At 34.5% G+C, this 8,406-nt stretch overlaps 1 pseudogene; it reads right to left on the reverse strand.

The window, feature by feature from the left end:
• Positions 1-6,452: 6,452 nt before the first annotated feature.
• On the reverse strand, positions 6,453-7,969 carry LOC132061494 (zeatin O-glucosyltransferase-like; annotated as a pseudogene).
• Positions 7,970-8,406: the final 437 nt, after the last annotated feature.

Below are 8,406 nucleotides of genomic sequence, written 5' to 3' on the forward strand. Positions count from 1 at the left end.
GTATCTTGGATGTATGTATTTATAGATATTGGCACATGCAAAAGTCTTAAGCAATACGGCATTTTAATCATATAGCCGCGTGAAAATGCTAGCAGCCAAGAGCCAACTAGTTTGGTGCGCATTATTAATTATCGATTGGTACATTATATATTTGTACAAAAATAGCTTTTCTGGTATTGGGGAGGACGTTACATTATTTAGTACCCGTTTGGGTATCAACTATTATTTCTCTATTTTCAAGTATTGAATATGATAATTGAAATATTGATTCTAAGAGGTATTTCAAATGAAATAATAATTTGAACTTACAAATCATCAACTTCTACATTTTTCTTTCCAAATGAAGTTCATGTCCAAATATAATTATTCTAAAAGTCTCGATTATACACTTTTTTTCCCTTTTCATTTGTTACCAAATATCGTCCATATTTAAGTTTTAGTTCTCTGTACGGTTTCATTGTCATAATTGTAGTTTGAAGGCCGCATACTCTAATCTTATCGTTATATACTAAATTAATAAACTATTTGGTCAAGCTTTTCAAGTCAATATTTTTTTTTTCTTCTCGAAAGCACTTATTTTTAGAGAGTTGAGGTGTTTGGCCAAGTTTTTAAAAAAAAGATAAATATTTTTAAGTAGTAAAACTTAAAAAAGAGACGCTTTTACCAGAAGCACTTTTAGTACCTAGCTTGGACAAGCATAATTAAATGCTACTATAATATTGGCAAAATAATTTTTAAATTAATAAGCTAAACAAATTTGCTACTCTCCAAAAGTTATCTTTAAACAAAAAAAAAAAAAACACACTACTACTAATATAAATACATTTTGATAGCTTAGCCAAACAAACTATAAATTGAGAACCCATAATATCAAAAGCATCTAGTTATATATAATTAATATCAGATATAGTCAAAATAATGGCACTTTTTCTGGATACGCATTGTATTATTTAAGGAATTGTTACTCAACACAGCACTTTGTTATCTTGGTCTTCGACTTTTGATGATCTGATGAGGACGGCGCTTTTATTTATTCTTTGTGACTTCAAACAGAATCATTATTTCTGGAATGATGTGCTGTTATATAGAATAAAAATCTACGAATTATTAATGTGGTTAAATAAGTACTCCTATATATTTGGAATCTTTCTAAGGAAGAGCTGTATGGCTATATCAAGCAAAGATGTTTCCTAGAAAGAAACTTAATTTGTTAAAGTAAGACAAAAGGAAGAAACTTGAATCTATAAATTTATATATATGAGAAAAAAAAAACTTAAGCAATAAGACATGACACATAGCCGCGTGAAAATGCAACTTCTAGCAGCCAACTAGATTTGGTGCGCGTATTATCCTGTATTAATACAGGTACAAACACATAATTGTGGAAAGGTTTAAAGTTCTTTTAAGTTATTCGCGATGGTACATAACATTTTTAAACTAGTACAGATAAAGTTGACCTATAACATGTAACTCTTCGTAGCAAGCATGATATTATAGTGATTTTCCTGAATTTTCGCCTTTAATATATTTTGTTCTCTTATAAGCCAAAAAAACATAGTAACCTAAAAATTAGAGTACGTAAGACGAGTGTAATTTAAAATGAGTGTTTAAATTACACACGTTGATCGTGTAAACAAATTATGAACTATATAGTACATAATTTGTTTACACTATCAACGTGTGTTATTTAAACACTCGTTTTAAAAATAGCCTTTCAGGCTTTGAGGGGGACGTTACATTATTTAATTTCAGTTAATTATACATTTTTTTTTTTTTTTGGTAACATATTACATATTTTTCAGTTCATTTTACATATTCCATTGGTCACTGGAATAAAGTGGCAATAGCAAGAGGCACGAAATTCACTCAACGTAAACACATGATATATATCTTTCATATCATAATTATGAATAATTATCATTAATTGATATGAATTTTTTTATAATTAATTTTTTTTATCAACAAGTGGAAATTTATGTACAGATCATCTAAAAAAAATTAAGTTCGAACAGAATGCCCCAAACAACAGCAACAACCAAAGTCTAACATCAACACATTCAAATTCACTGCATATGTAATCCAATAACTAAATTATCACTTGCATATTTAGCTACACGACCAACCACTTGGTTTCCATCCTGATTAAGTATGCTCCAATGTTGGATTCCCCAATCTAAGTAGCAGTCCTCAACAATATGCTAGTTAGAACATACTTCATTTCTGAACTGGAAAATAAATTCCCTATATTTTATAGCTGATATAAATTTAGTGGTTCAATGGCAATATCCACAAGCTATAACATCGCCCGTAGTTTGAATGTAAAATGGAGAAGCTAAAGAAATATTTTACCAAAGATTTTGGGAGGAAGCCAGTAAAGATGAAGTCGAGATGGTACGAATTGCCTAGAAGGGGACAGTACCGAAGAGACATGACATCCATAGCCAGCAGCTGAGTTGACATATATCCGAACTGGTTATTCGTTGTTCAAGAATTTTTGTTCTGGCAGTTCATACAATCCAGACATAGAGTTTTGATCTAAGATTTAAATTCTTCCATGTTACAATAGTAACATATTCTTCCATGGAGGTAAGGACCAAATATGGAAGAAAAGAGTGTTTCCGCGAATCTACCACCCAGCCCATTTTGTTCCACTTAGCATGTCGTCTAAGGGTAGTGAATTGATCACCAGCTTGACTCCTTTGGGAACTTCTGGTTGAAGCTGCAGCATAGCCAGATCTCTTGCACTTCGAGTCTCTTCACAAGTTTATCTGATATCTTTTAACTTCTTCTCGCGAGGATCAACAATGAATTCCTCAAGCGCTAAAGTATTTTCAATAAGGTAAGTTGCAAGTTCCACATCATTTGTATCTGCAAAATAACCTCTATATTGAACTTCTATGAGATGTTGATGTGGAGATTTCACAGTCTTCCTAGAAATGCTTCCTTCTTGGACACACGTAATATCCCTATAAAAAAGGGTAGCCTGGTGCACTAAGCTCCCGCTATGCGTGAGGTCCATGAAAAAGCTGAACCATAAGGATTTATCCCTATGAAGCTGAAAAATGAAAGAGAGAATTATAATCGCATTTTCAAACATTTGTTACTTCAAATTTTGAATCTCAAATCAAGTGCATAATACAATTCAAACTGAAGACAACTTGAATCTCAGAAGGAACAATTCCATAAAACAGATACTTTTCTTAGGAGCTAACATGCTCCAGCCAAAGAACGGCCTACACATACTTTTTCGGATCCAATTGACTAATTGTTAGTATTAGAAATCTATAAGCCCGCGATACACTTATGCTAACATTGCTAAGAGTGTAGCCTTCAAAAAGGGCTATTCATGATAAAGTCTCTTCAGATCAAAGAGTTGCAAGATTTGGGATTTCTATAGATCCTAAATGTTACTGTTGTAATCCTAATAGAGTAGCTACTGATTCAAATCAGTAGACCATTTGTTTTGCCATGGTGACCATGCTAACAAATTATGATTTTATTTTGCAGGACCTCTTGGCATAAACACTAACGACATCAATTTGAAATTCACTCTCCTTAACTAGTGGAATCATAGGACCAAGAACCCTTTCTGTGCACTTATCATCAAGATTCTTCCTACACTGATATGTTGGGAAATCTAGAGATCAAGATGTAGCAACAAACATGAATCAGAGAGACCCTCCACATACAGATCAATCTTTAATGTTATGTTCATTGTTTTGCAGGTCCTGAGAAACAGATTTGGTGACTCGTGGGCATATGCCAAGCTTGTGTACAAAACATCCAACAGAAATATTCAATTATTGTCAAATGGATCATACTTCAAACGAACACTTTAAAGCTCAACAGTGATGGGAGTTGTCTCAATGGAAGATGTGGAGGAGGAGGGATCATCAGAGATTGCAATGGAAGGATCATTTTTGCATATTCTATGCCTTTGGGACCTAGAACCAGCAATCTGGCAGAAGCTGCTGCTATGTTATATGGACTAAAGTGGTGCTCAAGGAATGATTTTAACTCTGTATGGGCAGAGACTGATTCCTTACTCATAACAAACTGGATCTATAATGTTTCGAAGATTCCTTGGATGATTTCAAAACTTACTGCTGACATTCAGATATTAGTCGATGATAATGAATTCTTCATCACACATTGTTACAGAAAAGCAAATTAGCCTCTATGAGTCATGAGAGTGAAGTGATTCAAACTTTCAACTCTTTTTCTGATATCACTACTTCTGTTAAAGGTCTTGTAAACATGGACATATGGAATATTCCATCCTTTAGGATTAGAAACATCAAGGACACCAATATTATATATGATCCACCATAGGTACACATGCCACTGAGGCCTCCTTTTTTGGTTAGGATAGATCAAGTATTCTAGTCTCATCTCAATGATCATGTACAAAGTTTGGGATGCCAAACTTAACTTGTAACTTTCTGGACATCAATGATCAATGGAGGCTCAATTTTAAAAAAAGAAGAAGGTTAATACTGGAACAAACATGTCATTGCTATCACAAATGACTATTGCATGAAAAAAGTTATGGTGCACGTGGACCCGTAGTCTTCCCGTAAATTAGATATTTTATATACATAATTTTAAAATTAATATAATATTTATGTCGGCACTCATGCTATAAATGGGTTGAATGATGTACTACTACTTGGTTGAATGTTGAGTTATTTACCTAAAGGTTTAGGGATCAATTCCCACTTCTTTTTCTTTTGTTTTTTAATAGTGTACCCATGTTATAAAAATCCTAGATCCGCCACCATAATAATAAGCAGTCATATGATGAAGCGAAAAAAGAAGAATAATAAGAAACAAAAAGGGCGATTTACCTTGGTTAACAAAGAGGCGGCGCCAAAATTAAGAGTTTATGCGTACTTAACTTGTATTCCATAATCTTCATAGTTATGGTGTTCAAATTAAATATTTATACATATTTATTGAATTTTCTACAAATACAATATACGAAGTTATGGGTTTGTAAATGCAAGCTATGGTGAGCATTTGTGGGACTTTGTTAATACGGAAAGTGGCGATCCTTGGTTGATTATACTCGGGGGCGGAGCATCCTAAGTTCATCCAACGCAAGCTGTTAAAATTATTTTATTATGTATATATCTGATGTTGAACGGAAAGTTACTGATTTATTTTTAATTTTTTTGAATCCGTAGATGTTGATTATACTACCCAACTCATCTGTGTAGGTTTTTTTTTTAGAGAATTTGTTAAGTAAAGATACTTTGATAGTTTTAATTAATTGGAAGAAATTAATGGGGCCGGTGAATATATCATATCGTACTTGAGTAATGAATAGATTTAAAGAATGGTTACAAAGAAAAAATTCAAATAAAAAATATAAGCATAATGTGTTAAAACACAAGGAAAATCAGTGTGATGGATTAAAACCTGGAGGTCTTTAAAGTTATCCCTAATATTTTTGAAAATTTAATATTGACGTAATTTAAAGTTAGAAATTTGAAATGTCACGTTTTCAAAGTTTTGAGGAATTGTCGCTAATTCTTTGACATTCACGTAAATGTTCATACACATTGCATAAATGTCGTAGCTTATTTTTACCAGCATTAATTTAAATGTCAAGAATTTAATGACACTTCATAGATTGCAAATATTTGCTAGGGAGCAATTAAGGCCACCATGAAACATATATTGAGCGAGGTCAATCAATATGTCGACTATTTGCCAAACGAAGAGCACAAGCAGGAAGAAGAATATTTACTAATTCGGAAAGAGCAGATCAAGGATATGAAGTTCTTCTTCTAGTAGATTTAAGCCACGTAGCTTATGAACTAGTTTAACTTTTTTAGTCATTTCCAATATACCAAATGAAAAAATAATAGATTTGAGAGCTTTATTTTAAAGTAAAAATAACAAAGACGATTAGTACGTCTTTTATTAAACGAAAAAGATAAAGAGACAAAAATTAAGGTGGTTCAATAGCGCAATCTGGTTTTTTCTTTGTCTTGAAAACCCATTCACAACCAATTACATTCGAAGCATGATCAGGGGAAACCAACTTCCATGTACCATTTGCAATTAGCTCATTATACTCTACGAACATAGCAGATCTCTAGTCAGGGATTTTAATAGCCTGAGTATAACATCTGCAATTCATGGGATCAAGAGCAAGGCTAGAGGAGGCAGAGAAGGACTGGATATGTTTGAGCTTAAGATTTCCCGTTTGCGCTCGTGAACCATTGGATGATTGCGAGTGGGTTGTAGCTAAACCCAATGAAGTAGGAGCCAACAAAGTATTTCATTGAACATATATAAGAGGTATTTATAAAAGAGTTGATACGTATACAATCACATAAATAACCCGTAAATAGATACAAACTAATACGTAAATTCCATACTTATACAATCACATAAATAACCCTTAATCAGATACATATATAAACTAATACGTAAATCCCATTCTTATCAGGTGGAACATTCAACCTAACATCATTTACTCTAAAATCAAAGGAAGCAACACGGTGATGGCTTTCTTATTAGTGAGACACCACCTACAAAGTTATTTGGTAATATAATATATGAAAGATTCCATTTCCTTGGCTGCAATTCCTCCGGTGCTAACAGAGTTCTTGATCTTATTGCTCAACTCCACCGCCCTCTGCCGCATCGTTTTTCCTTCCATTGTATTCATCAAAATTTTGACGGATTTCTCAATCGACGTTGATGTCACTAATTCGTCCTTGCAAGTCCAGCTCGTGACGGAGATTCCAAGCTTTAGCACACTAGTTACAAGGACAGCGTTATAGGGTTGGTCCCACTTGATTGGCCAAGCTACCACACTAGTTACAAGGACAGCGTTATAGGGTTGGTCCCACTTGATTGGCCAAGCTACTAATGGAACTCCATCGCTAATGCTCTCCATACCAGAATTCCCAATTAGGGAACCCAATTTCTCACCACCATTCCTCTTCCTTCCACCCTCTCTTCAAACCCTTGTGGCAATTCAATCTTGCCAAAATTCTTCTCAAATTTCTCCACGCCTTTCTTGTTATTATTACTACTATTATCCCCTTTTCCTAGTACCCAAATAAATCTTTGGTTGTTCTGTTCTAGACCAAATGAAAGCTCATTGACTTGCTCTTGTGATAATTTAGGGGTTGTTCCAAACGAAATAAATAAATTTGTCGAGAAATTCAAGGCATTCATGACGAGGAGCCTTGTCACGAGATGAAGAAGAAGAAGAGATGATAGAGGAGTCGTGGTGTGATTTTAGCAACATATTAAGTGGACCAAGAGCCCACAATGGCTTCTTGTTTTTTGCATCGGCGAGTAAATCTAAGTATTTACCTTCAACTTATCTAGAGGAGATCATGAATTCTCCAGAGTTGAGGTCCCACTCATGTATCGCTCTTACAAATATTTCCATACCTGGTGGAAAACAACTATCCATAGTCGGGAACTTATCCTGCATTTGCTCGAGCAATTTTTCATGATCATCATCATCAACGTCTAAGTCATTGATACTTTGTCGGAGCATAGAATATTTGCTTAAAGCCGAACCCATATGAAAAATACATGTCTTGACGTTGGGGAATGAATGGACATCCCCCATACAATCCTTCATTATGGAGTCATAAATTATGACCAATCTCTTTGCATTTGTGGAGAGTTCAAGGCAGGTTCCGTGAATGGGCTCGCTGTGCTTTTTCAACAACTCTACGATTGAAAGCACACGATCATCTTCCATTCTTTCGGAATCAGCTGGTGGAAGCAAAATGTCATTGAAATGGACGTTTGAGTCCCCAAAATATTCACCTTGGAGGCGCGGCTTTAAATCTTGGCTGAATTCAGGAAGGCAGAGTAAGTGTACCGGAATATTATGGGAGGCAATGAGTCGAGCAACGAGGAAGAGCGGGTTGATATGGCTAAAGCCAGGATATGGCACCATAGCTACAATCACTGAGTTGTTAGCAGCCATTATTGGAACAAAATTGAGGAGAATATCACTAAGCAATGAATGATGTAGAAATGAGTACTTTCGGAAATCGGAACTTTTATGTTTCCGAAAATAGTTTTCCTTGATCTTTTATATGCAAATGCCATGCATTGGTCCTTTAAATAATGTTACAGAACTTCTTTATAACATGCAAATGCCATGCATTGGCAGATGGTATGCATTTAAAGATTGATCACAATTAAGAATGCACGTGACACTCTCTTGGCAAACACGTATAATAAAGACATTTGGGAAATTGTATTCTACACATGTCCAAAATTCTGCCTTCTTTCCTATGCTCTCCACTTTTTTTAAGACCTTGTTTGTATCAACATAACCAGTCACCGGCTTTGCTTTCTGCTTACATCCACTGATTTCACACCTACAATACAGAGAAGAAGAGAGAAAATATACTTTGA

The sequence above is a fragment of the Lycium ferocissimum genome, chromosome 6, assembly GCF_029784015.1.
Source record: "Lycium ferocissimum isolate CSIRO_LF1 chromosome 6, AGI_CSIRO_Lferr_CH_V1, whole genome shotgun sequence".
Taxonomy (NCBI): domain Eukaryota; kingdom Viridiplantae; phylum Streptophyta; class Magnoliopsida; order Solanales; family Solanaceae; genus Lycium; species Lycium ferocissimum.